The sequence below is a fragment of the Bos indicus x Bos taurus genome, chromosome 11 (assembly GCF_003369695.1).
Source record: "Bos indicus x Bos taurus breed Angus x Brahman F1 hybrid chromosome 11, Bos_hybrid_MaternalHap_v2.0, whole genome shotgun sequence".
Lineage (NCBI taxonomy): Eukaryota > Metazoa > Chordata > Mammalia > Artiodactyla > Bovidae > Bos > Bos indicus x Bos taurus.
Genome location: NC_040086.1, coordinates 41,460,788 through 41,479,732, shown reverse-complemented (window position 1 = coordinate 41,479,732; position 18,945 = coordinate 41,460,788). Strand labels below are relative to the sequence as shown.

At 41.3% G+C, this 18,945-nt stretch overlaps 1 long non-coding RNA gene across 1 annotated transcript in view; it reads right to left on the bottom strand.

Moving 5' to 3' along the window:
- Positions 1 to 5,175: 5,175 nt before the first annotated feature.
- LOC113901227 overlaps positions 5,176 to 18,945 on the bottom strand; it is a 688,350-nt gene continuing 674,580 nt past the window's right edge. Inside the window, exon 8 of the long non-coding RNA XR_003513361.1 lies at positions 5,176 to 5,721. This is a non-coding gene — a long non-coding RNA (uncharacterized LOC113901227). The remainder of the gene's footprint in view (positions 5,722 to 18,945) is intronic.

Genomic DNA, 18,945 nt, shown 5'->3' with positions numbered 1-18,945 from the left:
AAAATGTATCTATTTTAATTTCATGTGATAGAAGTTATCTGCCTGCTTTGTATTAATTTTGCCTTGACTGAAATTAGTTGTCAGACCTCTGTTTATAGCCTAATTACCTTTTTCCTGAGAAAAAAAAAAAAAAGAGCTAAAAGAAATAACAGTAAATCCGTAATGGAAAAGCTACAGCAAGTGTGTAGTATCAGTACAGACTGGGGATGCTTCTAGGAACAGGGTTTGAAAATAATATAAAGCAATCTGGAGAAGCCTTGTCTTTCTCAGAACTAGGATTTTGCTGCTTCTCTTGATACTGTTTGGTGCCATAGTTGTGACTTGTGGCCACAAACACTTGGGATTTAAGCAGTGCTCAGGGCAGCTTCAATGTTGCTAAGTCCTGTCCAGTTTTTTGTGACCCCCATGGACTGCACCACGCCTCGCTCCTCTGTCCTTCACTATCTCCTGGATTTTGCTCAAATTCATGTCCATTGAGTCGGTGATGCTATCTAACCATCTCATCCTCTGCCACCCTCTTCTTTTGCCTTCAATCTTCAATCAGGTGACCAAAGAATTGGAGCTTCAGCTTCAGCATCATTTCTTCTAGTGAATATTCAGTGTTGAGTTCCTTTAGGATTGACTTGCTTGATCTCCTTGAAGTCCAAGAGACTCTCAAGAGTCTTCTTTAGCACCATGGTTTGAAAGCATCAATTCTTCAGCACTCAGCCTTCTTTATGGTCCAACTCTCACATCCCTACCTGACTATTTGAAAAACCATAACTTTGACTATGCAGACTTTTGTTGGCAAAGTGATGTCTCTGCTTTTTAATACACTGTCTAGGTTGGTCACAGCTTTCCTTCCAAGGAGCAAATGTCTTTGAATTTCTCGGCTGCACTCACAGTCCACGGTGATTTTGGAGTCCAAGAAAAGAAAATCTGTCACTGATTCAAATTTTTGCCCCTTCTATTTGCCATGACGTGATGGGAACAGATGACATGATCTTAGTTGTTGTTGTTGTTTTTTTAATGTTGAGTTTCAAGCCAGCCTTTCCTTTCTCTTCTTTCATCCTCATCAAATCTCTTTAGTTCCTCTTCACTTTCTACCATTGGAGTGATATCATCTGCATATCTGAGGCTTACATTTCTCAGGAAAATCTTGATTTGAGCTTATAACTCATCCAGCCCAGTATTTCACATGATGTACTCTGCATATAAGTTAAATAAGCAGAGTGACAATATACAGCCTTGTCATACTCCTTTCCCAGTTTTAACCGGTCAGTTGTTTCATGGCTAGTTCTAACTGTTGCTTCTTAACCCACATACAGGTTTCTCAGGAGACAGATAAGGTGGTTTGGTACTCCCATCTCTTTAAGAATTTTCCATGTTTTGTTGTGATCCACACAGTCAAAGCTGAGAAGGAAATGGAAACCCACTCCAGTATTCTTGCCTGCAGAATCCTGTGGATGGAGGCACCTGGTGGACTGCATCCCATGGGGTCGCAAGAAGTCAGACACGACTGACTATCACACACACACACACACACACACACATACACACACAGAGAGTTAAATGTTTTAGCATAGTCAATGAAGCAGAAGTAGATGTTGTTTTGGAATTCCCTTGCTTTGTCCATGATCCAACAAATGTTGGCAATTTGATCTCTGGTTCCTCTGCCTTTTCTAAATCCAGCTTGTACATCTGGAAGTTCTTGGTTCAAGTACTATTGAAGCATAGCTTGAAGGACTTTGAGCATAACCTTGCAAGCATGTAAAATGAGTGCAATTGTATGGCAGTTGGAACATTCTTTGGCATTGCCTTTCTTTGGGGTTGGAATGAAAACCAACCTTTTCTAACCCTATGGCCACTGCTAAGTTTTCCAAATGTGCTGACATATTGAGTGCAATACTTTAACATCATCTTTTAGGATTTTTAAATGGCTTAGTTGGAATTTCATCACCTCCATTAGCTTTGTTCATAATAATGATCCCTAAGACACACTTGACTTCACACTCAAGGATGTCTAGCTCTAGGTGAGTAAATACACCATCGTGGTTATCTGAGTCATTATGACTTTTCTTATATAGCTCTTCTGTGTGTTCTTGACACCTCTTCCTAATCTCTCCTGCTTTTGTTAGGTCCTTATCTTTAGTTGTGGCATGTGTTGTGGCACATGGTATCTTTAGTTGCAGCATGCAGGATATAGTTCCCTGACCAGGGATTGAACCTGGGTCCTCTGTATTGGGAGCCCATAGTCTTAGCCACTGGACCATCAGCAAAGTCCAGTTACAATGTAGTGTCATGTATTTTATTTGGCTCTCTTACCAAGCTAGCTAGAAAAACGAGGGTTCACTCAAGATCATGGGTTGGCAACATTTGTGTTAAGAGACAAATGGTAAATATTTTAGTTTTTATGAGCCATATCTTCTTTATTAAACCACTCAGCTCCGCTGTTGTGGTACAGAAACAACCATTGACAATATGCAAATAAATGAGCGTGATTGTGTTCCAATACAACTTTATTGACAAAAACAGGCAGTAGGCTAGATCTGGTTCTCAAGCCATAGTTTTCCAAGCCCTACTCAGGATAATTCAACCATGGAACGTAGGCAGAAACCAATGTATGCATGTCACAGCACAGAGTAAATGCTCAACATGTATTCTAAACAAAAAATGAGTATATATATATATATATATATATATATATATATATATATCCAGACCACACAAACAAAAAACTTAATAGCAGAAGCATGGAGCTACATCCAAGAAGAACCCTTACAGTTTTAGTGAATTCTTATAATCAACAAGAAAAAGTAGTAGACAAATATGGTGTGGACAGAGGGGCAAGATAAACAAACACAGCCTGCTTACCATCTGAGCAACCAGGGAAGCCCTACTAAAGCTTAGCAAAAGGCAAAGTTCTCTGCATAATTAGCCATAGAGAATGACACCATATTATGGTCAGTTCAGTTCAGTTCAGTCGCTCAATCATGTACGACTCTCTGTGACCCCATGGACTGAAGCATGCCAGGCTTCCCTGTCCAGCACCAACTCCTGGAGCCTGCTCAAAATCATGGACATCAAGTCGGTGATGCCACCATACCATCTCATCCTCTGTTGTCCCCTTCTCCTCCTGCCTTCAGTCTTTCCCAGCATCAGGGTCTTTTCCAATGAGTCAGTTCTTTGCCTCAGCTGGCCAAAGTATTGGAGTTTCAGCTTCAGCATCAGTCCTTCCAACGACTATTCAGGACTGATTTCCTTTCGGATTGACTGGTTGTATCTCTTTGCAGTCCAAGGGACTCTCGAGAATCTTGTCCAAAATCACAGTTCAAAAGCATCAGTTCTTTGGCACTTGGCTTTCTTTATGGTCCAACTCTCACATCCATATATGACTACTAGAAAAACCATAGCTTTGACTAGATGGACCTTTGTTGGCAAAGTAATGTCTCTGCTTTTGAATATGCTATCTAGGTTGGTCATAACTTTTCTCCCAAGGAGTAAGCATCTTTTAATTTCATGGCTGCAGTCACCATCTGCAGTGATTTTGGAGCCACCCCGTGCACCCCGCCGCCAAAAAAAAAGTCAGCCACTCTTTCCACTGTTTCCCCATCTATTTGCCATGAAGTGATGGGACTGGATGCCATGATCTTAGTTTTCTGAATGCTGAGCTTTAAGCCAACTTTTTCACTCTCCTCTTTCACTTTCATCAAGAGGTTCTTTAGTTCTTCTTCGCTTTCTGCCATAAGGGTGGTGTCATCTGCATATCTGAGGTTATTGATATTTCTCCTGGCAATCTTGATTCCAGCTTGTGCTTCATCCAGCCCACCATTTTTCATGATGTACTCTGCATATAAGTTAAATAAGCAGGGTGACAATATACAGCCTTGGCATACCCCTTTCCCAATTTGGATGATGCCATGTAATAACAGGTTTACAATTATGCCCTCTGCCATCAACATAAACAAACATTGCAGGAAATATTGGCTATGTTAGGGCAATGCAAAATGTATTTTTTAAAGATGTGTATCAAAATGATTAGTTTTTAAAAAATGATCTCCCTTGAAAAGATGAACTTGAATTATGTCATAAATAAGGACCTGATTTGGGGGAAACATTCTGGGTCTCGGTCTTGGTACTGCTCCTTGCCTTTTGTTTGGCCAGTTACCCCATCTGTATTACAAAGATTGGACCATATGATCTGTGATACACAAACTTTGACTCTAAACTCCTATGATTCCAGTGCTAGCTTCACCTATTTGGTTTTTGTTTAGAGGATCCCCAACTTATTCTATTATGCTGTTTACCTAAGAATGTATTATTGAACTGCCTTTGTTTTCTCCTCTACTGAGCAAGTTTCCATTCCATCCCAAACCCCTCACAGCAAGAATCTTATCTTAAATGTTAAGGCAGCTCATCTTCTGCACAGGTACCTAGAGACAGGCTATAGGCAGGACAGCAGCCCAAGACCCCTCTCCAGGCCGAGCCTGTAAAGCCACCCTGGGCATCCTGAGCATTTCTCAGCTGGAGGGGCTTTCCCCACTCAGTGCCTGGACCATTGCCAAGAAGATCTGTCCAGCTGTAAGCCTGATTTTATATAGTTATTTTCACTTATTTTTTATTTCACAAGATGTAAACGAATCTGTTTAACTAGGAAATCACGTCCCTTGAAAGTGATTATAACCTAATTTGACATGCAGTATTTGTATACTTATTCTAGTGTTATGATGCATTCACTGTGTTTACATAAATAGAGATTTCTGTATAATTACTACAAGATAATGTAAAGAGTTAATCACATGAAATCCCCCCAAATCTCATTTGAGTGAATTTTTTTTAACTTGAATTCCAAAATGTTCTCTAAATCATTTTTGAGAGCCTTAAAAAACATCTGCTTTTGTCATCCATTCTTGTTTGCTCATTAATTGATATAGTCAGATAAATTACTGTAGGCCTAATATGTACACCGACACCAATAAAGACAAAACAGGCATGCCTATTGCCTTCAAGAGCATTGCGTCTAAACAAGTCTGGAAGCACTTCACAAAGAAAGGTGCCCCTTGATCTTGTCTGGTTATCTTAGATAATCACTATACTTTCTTCATGAAAAATACAATGAAAAAAACATACAAGAATGCTTTGCATAAAAAAAAATGAGAGAGAGGCAAAATTAGCATGAAATTCTAAAGACAGGGCTGCAAATATTTTAACATTTTCCTCTTTTTATATTTTATTGACAAGGGAAGGAATTTCTCTCAAACTGGAATATTTCACTAAATCTAGGAAGGAACAATCACATAAGGATCCATTGAATACCTCTATACTTATCCACCAATTTAGGAAAGATCTATTTGTCTCTCTTCCTGAGGTTAAGTAAATGCTTCTCATTGCACCCATTTGCTTTCATTCATTCCATTTATACCATTGCCAGCCTTGGCCTTAGCATCTTTGAGGGTGAAGTAATAGGTAAAAGGTCTGCCAAAGTACACCAAGCTGTGTCTACGGTGAAGAGAAAGCTGAAAAAATGTCTACAACAGAATCTGTAGATGTTCAAAAAGCGAGGATGCCAGTGCGTGTGTACACATGACAAACACCATCCCTTCATCCCTTTCGCTGGACACTGTACACTCAGGTGAGCCAGGCAGAAGGAAGCACCTTCAATTCTCCTAAGAGAGATATTCCTCCATCTCCATGCTCTAAACCTCCTCTCAAATCCTTGGGCTCTTCTCTTCATTGTGTTTCCTAGAAGACAAATGACATTTAGACATAGTTATAAGGTAATACCTTTGGCAAAATAGAACATTTATATTTTCAGAATGAATTTTGTACAATTCCTAACCAAAATTTGTCAGCATAAGACACAGAGATTCAGGAATAAAATAGATTACAGGAATTACTTCTGGTCCCCTTAAAAAAAAATCCAAGTCAGTTTTAAACCTAGGATCCCAGTCCTTCAACATAATTTTATTCAAATCAAAATACACTGACTAAAGTGCCTTGTATGCCTAGTAGTTCATGAGTACAACTAGTTTTCTTGAAAAAAAAAGGAATAAAGAGTACATATCATTTGGCAATAAAGTCCTACAGAACTAAAACATAATGTATATTACAATGAGCATGGCATCATATCACTATTTGTTCAACAATTTATTCATAAACTATTTCTATAATGGTATTATTCTGAAACCATCAATTTTTCAACCCTTAGAACAATGCCCTACAGGTAAGCTAATTAACCATGTATGGCCTATTTGCTATGTAGGTTTTTCATGTAGGTTCCCTTTTGCCTTCCATTACAGACAGATTCAGGGTAGTCGTTATGATGAAGAGTCATAATAATGTGCTTTGGATTGCCTATGAGTACCATGTTCCTATGAGCAAGTTACTCAACCCTTCTGTGCTTTAGTTTCACTTCCTATAAAATAGGAATAGCTCCATTGTTATAATATTTAAATAACTTATACATAAAGGGGACTTAGAGCATTGCCCGACACATGCAAAAGACAGTAATATTTGTATTTAAGTAGAAGCAGCAGTGATCACATTGGCTTTGGATGTGATACACTCACTGCTGTGTTTTCCTTCTCCATTTTTATATAGCCTGTTCTCTAAATGCTAAACCCCTGTGGAACATTATCAATGCCAATAGGGGCCGCAGGTAATGACAATAACCTGTGCATGCTAAGTCACTTCAGTCATGTCTAACACTTTGTGACCCTATGGACTATAGACCACCAGAGTCCTCTGTCCATGGTATGCTCCGGGCAAGAAGACTGGAGTGGGTTGCCATGCCCTCCTCCAGGAGATCTTCCTGATCCAGGGATTGAGCCCACATCTGCTGCATCTCCTGGATTGGCAGACAGGGTTTTTTACCACTAGCACCACCTGGGAACGCCTAACAACAACCTACATGAAGTCATTTACTGAGGTGATTAAACTAACTTCTGTTAGGGTGTCAAACTGCCCGAAACTGGAAGACCTAATAAGAGGGTGGATGTTAGGCTGACAGCACTTACTGTAAAAGACTGATAGCTACTTTCATCCTTGCTCTACGGGCTCCCATTGTGGGCCTTATTGCCTTTGAGAAATTCTCACCAAGGCCGATGGCCCAGTTTACAGATTGCCTTTCTAAATTCTCAGTGAAAACAACCTAGACTGGAATGAATCAACACATGAAAAGGATTGTTAGGCAGGTCTTCTCTCTGCCTAGGTATCAGTGATTGCTACAGAGATGAAGGATCCAGTCATTTCTCTAGCTCTGAATTGTCATTTGACCTATAGCGGATGTCATCAGTTACTAGGGCCCTATTTATTTCTACGACGTGGGAAGAAATCCACCTTATTTATCACTGGGATCAAATACAGGCAAGAGAATGGTTGAAAATTTACAAGTGTCTGATGATCAATATTAATATCAATTTTGGGAATTGTTCAGTAAAAACGTATTATTAATTGGTATCCAAGGATAGGCTTAGGGGTTGTAAACACACTTCTTATACCAGATTCCTGATTTATCCACTTATCTAATTTATATGCCTTAAAAATGTATAGTCATCTTAAAGCCATATATTCTTAGAGCACTGACATCTGCTATTCTAGAAAATGTCATTTCACATAGTTTTCTACTATAACAACTGAAGTTGTATCTTAATGGGATTCAATAAGGTTTCTAGAGTAGAGAGAATAATGAATGATTCTTGCCTGAAATTTGGGAACAGTGTCCCTGCTAATATCTCAAATCCAGTAATCTGCCAACTCTTCTAAAGTATGACTTGATTCTTCCATTTCTTTCCACCCCACTTTTAGGCTCCTGTTCCAAACCTACGTCACTCTCCTCAAGAGTACTTAAAGAGTCCCCAGCTCCCAACTGGTCTCTTCTTTTCCATGCTTCCTCACTTCAATCCATTTTTCACAAGGAGCCAGAATAATATTTTTCAGATGTTAATCAGATTATGTCACTCACTGCTTAAATTTTGTTTTCAATTAAACCTAATAAAATCCAAATTTCTTAACTTTGCAATAAATCCCTGTAGACTTTGGTCCTCTCTCGTTCTCCAACAGCCTTATGTTTCATTTCCCCCTTTCAGATAGTTCACTCACAGGTGTGTTTTTGAACTCGTTGAACATGCCAAGTCTTTGCATAAGCCATTCCCTATACCTGAAACACACTCAGCCCTGTGTGAGTTCTCAGCTCAGATGTCTCTTCACAGAAAGATCTTCCTGGATTGCCTAATCTAAATTAGGTCCTTCTTACTACTTTCTCAGAGAACTTATTTTACTGACCACAATTTAACTGTGAGTCTCTATATGTGATGTTTGATGTCCACCTCTCCAACTAAACCGGCAATTCATGAAAGCAATAGGTTTTATTCCTTTAATGTGTTCATTTAAGTATAATTTGTTCAGTATGGTACACCCGGTACTTGTATACTGCCTGGCACATAAGAAGTCCTTTTGGAGAGAGGGAGGAGAGAAGAAAGAAAGAGAGAGAGGAGAAGAGAGACGAAAAGAAAGAAGGAAGGGAGGGAGGAGAGGGGAAGAGGGAAGAAGGAAGAAAAGAAGGAAGGGACGAAAGATAGTCACCGTGCAGCTTGTGGGATCTTGTTCCCTGACCAGGGATCGAACCTAGGTTCATGACAGTGAAAGCCCAAGTCTTAACCACTGGCCTGTCAGGGAACTCCCCAAGCTATTATATTTTTATTTTTACCCATTGTGCCGTTGACAAGCAGTGTGACCTTGAGTAACTGTCATAACCTCTCTGTATCGCTTTTTCTAAATATAAAATGATTCAGCCTCATCAGAGATGGGAAGGTAAGAGGGAAAGATGTGATAAGAGGGCAATCTTCAATTCCTTGCATTTGGGGGAAGGAGGAAAGTTGGAGCAGAAGAGAAAACCAAGTAACAAGTTGGTCCTACTCTGGGTTTGGGTCTCTGGGGTACAGGAAGGGCAGGGAGACAGAACTCCTGCCATAACTTTCTCAGAGCAGAGAAGACCTGTCCAGGGAGACAGCAAATCTATTGAACTTCCTCACCCCCACTGTCACACAAACACCGTGATTTTCCATGGAAGGAGAGGGACCCAGAAGAGGTCCTGGGAGGCCCTGAATGCCTGTGCCTCAGTGGATCTGTATGGATTGGTGACTATAGCAGGATTAACACAGGCCCAGTGGATGGATGCCCAACCAAGGGCAGATGCCCTGCCCCCCACCCCCACCACCTCCATCACCTGGGTACTATTGAAGGCCCCAGAAATGAGGGACAATCTTAAGGATTTGATGGGAGGAAGCTACAGTGAGAGATTACATTTCTGCCTCCTGCAGATTGCTAGCATGAAATGAAAGGAGAATAATTTGCATAAAATAGTTACATATTCTTATACACCTGAATTTGTGAGTTGAACTCCAAACCCGCCACATCATAATTTTGATTAATTTCCTTTGTCTTCTACTTCATTGACCACGTGCTCTTTGTTCCTCTCATCCTTCACTCTTGTCTGATTTTCTGTCTTCATTTTATCTTCTCCGGGTCTCTTCCTTTTATTCTGCTCTCTTTCTCAAGCATCCCCCTCCAGGCATCTCCTGGGCACCCCACACTGCCTTCCAGCCCACAGTATCCAGAGCAAGAGAAACTGAACCCTGAAATGGAGGCTCAGTCTTCTCTCCGCCTTCCAAACTCCATTGCCGCCATGTCTCCATCGTGTTCCCTGATGTCTTATTGCCTCTCATTCTCACCTGCTCCCCAAGTGGCTTTTGTGAAGTCTTTTTTTTAAAATTCCTTTTCTCTTAGACTCCACTGTGATTTTACTAATAAAAACATTTCCACCGAGCAAAACAGCTTATAAAGAAAAAGGAAAACAGGCTAAGATTCAGGCTAAGATTCTTCCCCTGACTTTTTTTTTTTTTAATATTTACTCATTTATTTGGCTGTGCAGTCTTAGTTGTGGCACATGGAATCTTCCATTTTTGCCACAGCATGTGAGAACTAGTTGCAGCATGTAAACTCTTAGTTGCAGCCTGCAGAACTAGTTTCCCGACCAAGGATAACCTCTGAGGCCCCTACATTTGGAGTCATTCGACCATCAGGGAAACCTCATCTCCTGACTGTCAGTACTTTTCTAGAATGGAAGATGCTATACCATCCCTGGCCCCACTCTCATAGACACCCTGCTGTCTAGATGGATCTGGATCTTTAGAAAATTCATATACCTCTTAATCTTATCTAATTCGATGCTTTTGCACACACTGTTCTACTTAAAGTGGCTTATCCTCCTCTTCATCTGTGCTAATATTATTGTGTGTCAAGGAACAATGGAAGACATTCCTCAACACTTTCTGTTCACTCTAGCACAACTAACCATACCCTCTCACTTCCGTTCCTTATAGCCTGTGTCCTTCTCTTGAACCCTATCCATGTACTGTCATATGAAGTCACCCATCTCTTTACCATATACATTCTAGCTCCTGAATAAGAGTAGTAGATCTTCAACATCAGGAATGTATCTTTCTATTGATACTATTATTATTAACAATAACTTTGTTATAGATGTAGCAGGTTCCACCTTCAAGATGCACTGAATGCCCTTTATTGAATGAATCAATGGTATTAGCTAAATATATGTTTATTAATTGAGTAATGAGATATGGAAGGAACAAAGCAAGTATGTATTGAATAAAGGAATGCCTGAAATTAAGCCAGCAGACTGCCCAGATGTTCTCACTCATGGGGACAGTTCCACAGTTCCAAGTCACAGTTGGATGATATTTACAAGGCTTAATACCATCCTTACTGACTTATCTCAAGTTTTCATTGATATCAGACATAAATGTTTTTGTCATGGAGCCTAATTTAAAACTCTTGGCATATAGAAGCATTTTATTCATAAAACTGACTGCTTATAATCATTTGTATTGTTTTTAATATAATTTAACTCAGAGTTATCAGATAGAGAGCATTAGATTAATTTTTAATGGCCCAGTAAAGAAAAATGCATTTCAAAAACAAATCTGAGCCAGAGGGCATTATTTCACAGATGAGGGCATGGGGGTGCAGAGAGGCTAAATAATATGTCCCCCAAACACACAGCTAATTGTTGAAAAGATCTGGTCAAGAATACGAATCCCTTGAGTGCCCATACCATATTCTCTTCTACATCCTGCTGCCTCTGTTAGTGAAAGAATGAAAGGACAATCTGCAATATTGTCACCCTCCAATTTTTTAAATGCTATAAAAGACCATATCATAATCTGCACCATGTTGTGAGTAGGAGCAGCATAATTCCCAGCACCCTGAGCAAGTCCCTGTGGCAGCTCCTCTCAACATGGGCTGGACTGAAATTAACGTAAACACGTGGTCCAAAAGCAGGCGCACATGGGACAGCCAGGCTGAGCTGAAGCCACTGCCGAGACTTCAACCATGGAGGTGCAGGAATGGCCAAGTTGAAATCAACTACCTCCACCTCACATCCACGTGGTCATTTAAGATCCTCAAGTGGCCATCCCTCCTTCGTCAAGTCCTTGATCGGACTTTAAACTTGTCTCAGTTTTGTGTTAAAAGGAGGCATGATGGCCAAGTATTCCAAAGTCACGTAGGTACCTATTATCAATGGCTTGCTGTGGCAAGGACTTACTCCGTTAACACAGGTAGGCGATATTGAAAAAGCAAAACAAACAAAATCTTGACTAAGGAACCAAAAGATTAGATTCCATAGCTTAGTCTGCTGTCAGCTAACCATGTGGATTTGAGATTACGTATTCAGTCTATACATTTGTATCAAAAGTGGGTTGGAATAGAAAAATGCTTTTCAGATAGTGTTCCCAGGAACACTGGAATCTCTCAGAGGGACCGCCATGGCTTTATCAGCTGAATTATCAGATTAGACATCCACATCTCCCCAACCTGACTTCAATCAGAGTTGTTCTATTTTCATCTACCTTAGTATCCTGCATTGGAGAAAGCGATGGCACCCCACTTCAGTACTCTTGTCTGGAAAATCCCATGGATGGAAGAGCCTGGTGGGCTGCCGTCTACGGGCTTGCACAGAGTCGGACACAACTGAAGTGACTTCACTTTCACTTTTCACTTTCATGCATTGGAGAAGGAAATGGCAACCCACTCCAGTGTTCTTGCCTGGAGAATGCCAGGGACCAGGGAGCCTGGTGGGCTGCCATCTATGGGGTCACACAGATGGACATGACTGAAGCGACATAGCAGCAGCAGTATTCTGCATATGCTTAATCAAAACACAATCCTACTTTAAAAACAGTAGTAATAAAAACAAAATTGCATTGCATTTTCTCCAATCTATGAGGCATCCGGAGGTAGGCTAGGCCTCACAGAGCCTTTCCAATCACACCAGGTAGGTCTGAGCCTGCCAGGGGACAGTCTGTATTATTGAAGTTGCCCACCACAGGAAGTGAGAGAAGCCCTCTTCCCCTTGAGGGCTCTCTAGGCCATACATTACTGAGGATTCTAATTCATCCAAAGGTTGTAAAGGAAATAAATCCCTTTTCTCTATTGCTTAGACATACTGTGAAAAACATCTTGGATCTTAACAGGTGTAATTCAATTCAATTATATTCTCTCCATTAACTTAGTACTGTTACTCTTTGAGGCAGAGATTTGACATTTTGTTGTGTATTTTTGTTACTGTTTTTTCTTTCTAAACTTACCCCAGAAGCTGTAGCTTTATACATCTCCCTAGAGAAAGAAAACTTAGGGTCTGATGTCCTTTTTCCCTTACATAGTTCCATTAAATTCTTCCAGTCTCTGCCGCCGCTGCTGCTGCTAAGTTGCTTCAGTCGTGTCCGACTCTGTGCGACCCCATAGACAGCACCCACCAGGCTCCCCCGTCCCTGGGATTCTCCAGGCAGGAACACTGGAGTGGGTTGCCATTTCCTTCTCCAATGCAGGAAAGTGAAAAGTGGAAGTGAATTCGCTCAGTCGTGTCCGACTCTTCGAGACCCCATGGACTGCAGCCCACCAGGCTCCTCCGCCCATGGGATTTTCCAGGCAAGAGTACTGGAGTGGGGTGCCATTGTCTTCTCCAGTCTCTAGTTAGTATCAATTGACTGTCCATTTCCAAACTAGGTGCAGGGAGAAAAAAGTTTAAAAGATGCAGTCCTTGTCTTCAAGGATTTAGTGTGTCTGAGAGAAGAGACTTCCACACACAACATCAGCAGGTAACAAAGGACGGTGTTAGATTAGCTGCGAACCCCTATCACAGGTAAACGCCAGACCTACTTAGTGTTAATAGTTTGGAAAGGGTGAGACTGGGGCCAGCTCGAGTTCTCAGAGGTTTGTCCTGTTTGTTTAAGGGCCAGAAGGATGCAAACCCAGAGGAACACCCTTTATGGGAAAGCGTAGAAGGTAGAAGACAAGTCCCAATGGCAGAGAGAGGACCAGCTGTTCTGGAGGGAGAGCCGCTATGTCAGGGTACCCAGACACCCAGCCTCCGCCTTGGTGGAGGCTCCTGATCAAATGACTTACACGCTCTGGATCACAACCCAGCATCTTCCAGTGGAAACTGGCTCCTGATCTCCTATTTATCTCGAAGACACATCTCCATTTCTATGTGTTTCATGCTTGCCGTGTGTTTAGTGCTCACTACCTGGGAGAGAGGCACACGTTATTATCACCATAATCATCGTTTACCACCTGCCTGCCTCACTTGAACCCATTACTCATGCCATCCCTCTCCCAGGAGGAGCCTTTCGCCAACTCCCAGGGTTCACATATCTGCTTTTGGGAGATGAATCAACCAAATGTTAAATTTTAAAGTGACCACTTCCAAATGCTTGGGGGAACATACAAGGGGAAAAGGTATTAGCTTTGGGTTCCTCAGAAAATATGCTTATTTTTCCAAAGTGGAGGATGCCTGAGGGTGGGTGAGTGCCCTCTCAAAGGCAGTAAGAAGCAGCCTGCCAGGTGACTTAGAGAAGACAAGTGCCAGGATCTCTTCCAGAGTAGGGGTCTTCCCACATGTGAACAAACTCCCACATTTCCCTAGGTCTCCCATGATCTCTTTTTCCTAAATCAGCCATGATAATATGGGAATAAATTCACTTTTTCTAAGGCAGAAATACTGCCAGACTTGTTAATCTCATGCAGATGTGATGTTACTTTTACTGTGTTGTAATATGGCTTCTTAAAAAAAAAACAAGTGGGAAGGAGGTGGGGGAAGAAGAGCCCACCACCAAAAAAAACAACAAATATTCGCCAACCCATATGGTCAGTAATTGCTGTTTAATAGTCCTCCTATTACAAACCTAAGAGGCAGCAGTCTGAATTACCAGTAGAGTATTAATAAACAGGAATGAGTTAATAGAGCATAAAGACCTTCTCCTGGAACAGTGGGGGAGTTGAATATTCTTTTCTTCAGTCAGCTGTAAGTAATTACTGCATGGTGTGCTTCTGACTATTACCATAACAGAGCAATTGGACGTGAAGAATGGATAATAGTACGGACATGGAGGTATTTTTAGAATATCAGCAGTGAAGCAGGTAACTGGCCTACTCCAGAAGAAACCTTTAAATAAGTTTAGAAGACTTTTTTTCTCCCCCCACCCCTTCTCCTTATGACATTTAGCCAGGGTAGAATTTTAAAAAGATCAATCTAATAAATTATTAAAAATAACTTTACAAAGAGGATGCCTGTGATATGTAAATAAGAAGGCAAGAAGGGAGGAAGGAGAAGTCTAAAAATGCCCAGGCGGACCGGGAGGCATCAAGCCTACGTTACTGTAACTACATAATCACGGGTTCCTTTCTGCTCCTCAGAGACTGCAGCCCGGATGCGAATCTGCTTGACTGGCTCCCACTGGCTGCTCAGGTGAAAGTGGAAATATTCAAATCAGAGCTGTAACTATGATTGCTGGAGTTGTGGGTTTTCTAAAATTGAGTTAGTCATCCTCGGTGATTTAATGATGCATATCATTTATTTTAAAATATTATTACAGGGGCATTGACTGAGCGGCGGCGCCTTCTTCGCGGGACTGGCATTATGCGATGCGGCGGGGGATGTCACGGGCGTCGGCAGGCTGGGAGGCTGTCTACCGGCACAACATATGTTCTCAGACGCAAACAGCTTGAGACTTCGACTCAGAAAGCGGTAATTTTGCAAATGCACACAAATATCATTTAAGGGGTATTTTGAAAAAAAAATTTTTTTTTTCAGGGTATAGGTCCTTCTCCTTTCTCCCGGCTGCACAGGCCGATGCTGATTTTTCAATTTGCAGGTTTGTTAAGCATCATGGAATGTTTTGGTTCTCAATCAAGAATATTCTTCCCAAGTGGTTCCAAAGTCCTATGCTTGAAAATAAATGCGTGTCCTCTTTGTCTCCTAGCAGCATGTGTTCCAAGGTACAATAGCTGCACAGGACAGAGTGAGGCAATGCCTTTGATTGAACCGTCCTATAGGTTTTTAACCGGCCACGCACCCAGGCTGGACGCTTTCTTCAGCTTGCTGTCTTCTCTGGGCTGTGCTGGTGGCTGGAGTCCAGCGGAGATGGTTAGGAATCAGGACCCAAGTCCTCCTTCTGGCAGGATTCCTGTCCTTCCTTGTGGCATAGGAGCTGAACAGAGCCTCAACTGCTTCAGCACTGATGACCTCCTCTGGGCCCCAACTGAAAAGAAGAGGTGCAGCCATTGGGACAAGTGGCCATGCTTCACTGATCTCTGCCCACTGCTTTGAGGTCTTCTGACAAACACATGTGTGTGAGATAAACACTGTCGCATTTATTTCCCCCGAAAAAACCACATGATTGCATCTGAGCTCCACCAGCCAGCATACTCTGATTCAACTAGACACAGTCCCTTTCTTGCTAAAAGATGCTGCAGTGTAAATTTACAGCTGTGGATTTCACCTTTTTCACTGGTCGTTCTTAACAGAAGTCAAGGGCACACCTCTAGAGGTGTTATTGTGACCCAGGGAGAGGACCCGCTCCTTGGTGTGGCTGGTTTTGATTTCCTTGTTTCACATGTTGTGCTGTGCTTAGTTGCTTAGTTGTGTCTGACTCTTTGTGGCCCCATGGACTGTAGCCTGCCATGCTCCTCTGTCCATAAGGATTCTCCAAACAAGAATACTGGAGGGGGTTGCCATGCCCTCCTTCAGAGGATCTTCCCAACACAGGGATCAAACCCAGGTCTCCCACATTGCAGGTGGATTTGTTACTGTTTGAGCCCCCAGGGAAGCCCCTCTTTTCCTTAAGTCTATACAAAGATGAGGGCAAAAGAAAATATGGCTTATTAAAAGCCAACATTTAATCAAGTTTTTCACAATGAACCAAGATCAATGGTCATTTCTAAAAAGTGTTGAAGATCTCATGATTTCGGGCAGGGGTCCCTAACATCTGGAATCTAATGCCTGATGATCTGAGGTGGAGCTGCTGTAATAATAATTGAAATAAAGTACACAATAAATGCAATGGGCTTGAATCATCCTGAAACCATCCCCCCTCCCTGGTCCATGGAAAAATTATCTTCTACGAAACCAGTCCCTGGTGCCAAAAAGGTGGGGGACCATTGATTTAGGGCATTTCAGTGATCAGCATCTCTGTGTTTCTGATTCATTTTGAGATACTAATGAGTGACTTTATATGTGAGTGCAAGTTTGTGGTCATGAGTGTGCCCCACTTGAACTTGTTGACACCCTGATGAATCATGAACTTCCCGAGGGCATGGATTACACCTTTGAGGTTTACACTCAGGGTTACATCCTTGTCCAAAGGACCAGCACAAGGACTTCCCAGGAAAAGATAGTCAACAATCAGGGATGTTGCTGTTTCAGATCTAGAAACCCTCTAGGGAGCCAAACAATAAGAGGTTTTTCCCAAGAGTGAGACTAAGGGGAAAAAGAAGGCACCAACTCCTTTATATCTGCAGTTAGTTCTCAGAAGCTCAGGGCAAAAGAAATACCTGGAATTGTTAAGAAGCCAGCTATTTCCGGAGGCCACCATTTTACCTCTTGAGTATTTTTGCTGGTATGTCTCTAGTTAAGAGTTCTTAGCTCTTAAAAAGGAACACATTTTCTTTTTTTTTTTTTTTTCCTTTTAAATTTTATTTTATTTTTAAACTTTACATAATTGTATTAGTTTTGCCAAATATCAAAATGAATCCACCACAGGCATACATGTGTTCCCCATCCTGAACCCTCCTCCCTCCTCCCTCCCCATACCATCCCTCTGGGTCGTCCCAGTGCACCAGCCCCAAGCATCCAGTATCGCGCATCGAACCTGGACTGGCAACTCGTTTCTTACATGATATTCTACATGTTTCAATGTCACTCTCCCAAATCTTCCCACCCTCTGCCTCTCCCACAGAGTCCATAAGACTGTTCTATACATCAGTGTCTCTTTTGCTATCTCGTACACCAGGTTATTGTTACCATCTTTCTAAATTCCATATATATGCATTAGTATACTGTATTTATGTTTTTCCTTCTGGCTTACTTCACTCTGTATAATAGGCTCCAGTTTCATCCACCTCATTAGAACTGATTCAAATGTATTCTTTTAATGGCTGAGTAATACTCCATTGTGTATATGTACCACAGCTTTCTTATCCATTCATCTGCTGATGGACATCTAGGTTGCTTCCATGTCCTGGCTATTATAAACAGTGCTGCGATGAACATTGGGGTACACGTGTCTCTTTCCCTTCTGGTTTCCTCAGTGTGTATGCCCAGCAGTGGGGTTGCTGGATCATAAGGCAGTTCTATTTCCAGTTTTTTAAGGAATCTCCACACTGTTCTCCATAGTGGCTGTACTAGTTTGCATTCCCACCAACAGTGTAAGAGGGTTCCCTTTTCTCCACACCCTCTCCAGCATTTATTGCTTGTAGACTTTTGGATCGCAGCCATTCTGACTGGTGTGAAATGGTATCTCATAGTGGTTTTGATTTGCATTTCTCTGATAATGAGTGATGTTGAGCATCTTTTCATGTGTTTGTTAGTCATCTGTATGTCTTCTTTGGAGAAATGTCTATTTAGTTCTTTGGCCCATTTTTTGATTGGGTCATTTATTTTTCTGGAGTTGAGCTGTAGGAGTTGCTTGTATATTTTTGAGATTAGTTGTTTGTCAGTTGCTTCATTTGCTATTATTTTCTCCCATTCTGAAGGCTGTCTTTTCACCTTGCTAATAGTTTCCTTTGATGTGCAGAAGCTTTTAAGGTTAATTAGGTCCCACTTGTTTATTTTTGCTTTTATTTCCAATATTCTGGGAGGTGGGTCATAGAGGATCCTGCTGTGATGTATGTCAGAGAGTGTTTTGCCTATGTTCTCCTCTAGGAGTTTTATAGTTTCTGGTCTTACGTTTAGATCTTTAATCCATTTTGAGTTTATTTTTGTGTATGGTGTTAGAAAGTGGTCTAGTTTCATTCTTTTACAAGTGGTTGACCAGTTTTCCAAGCACCACTTGTTAAAGAGATTGTCTTTAATCCATTGTATATTCTTGCCTCCTTTGTCAAAGATAAGGTGTCCATATGTGCGTGGATTTATCTCTGGGCTTTCTATTTTGTTCCATTGATCTATATTTCTGTCTTTGTGCCAGTACCATACTGTCTTGATAACTGTGGCTTTGTAGTAGAGCCTGAAGTCAGGTAGGTTGATTCCTCCAGTTCCATTCTTCTTTCTCAAGATCGCTTTGGCTATTTGAGGTTTTTTGTTTTTCCATACAAATTGTGAAATTATTTGTTCTAGCTCTGTGAAGAATACTGTTGGTAGCTTGATAGGGATTGCGTTGAATCTATAAATTGCTTTGGGTAGTATACTCATTTTCACTATATTGATTCTTCCAATCCATGAACATGGTATATATCTCCATCTATTAGTGTCCTCTTTGATTTCTTTCACCAGTGTTTTATAGTTTTCTATATATAGGTCTTTAGTTTCTTTAGGTAGATATATTCCTAAGTATTTTATTCTTTCCGTTGCAATGGTGAATGGAATTGTTTCCTTAATTTCTCTTTCTGTTT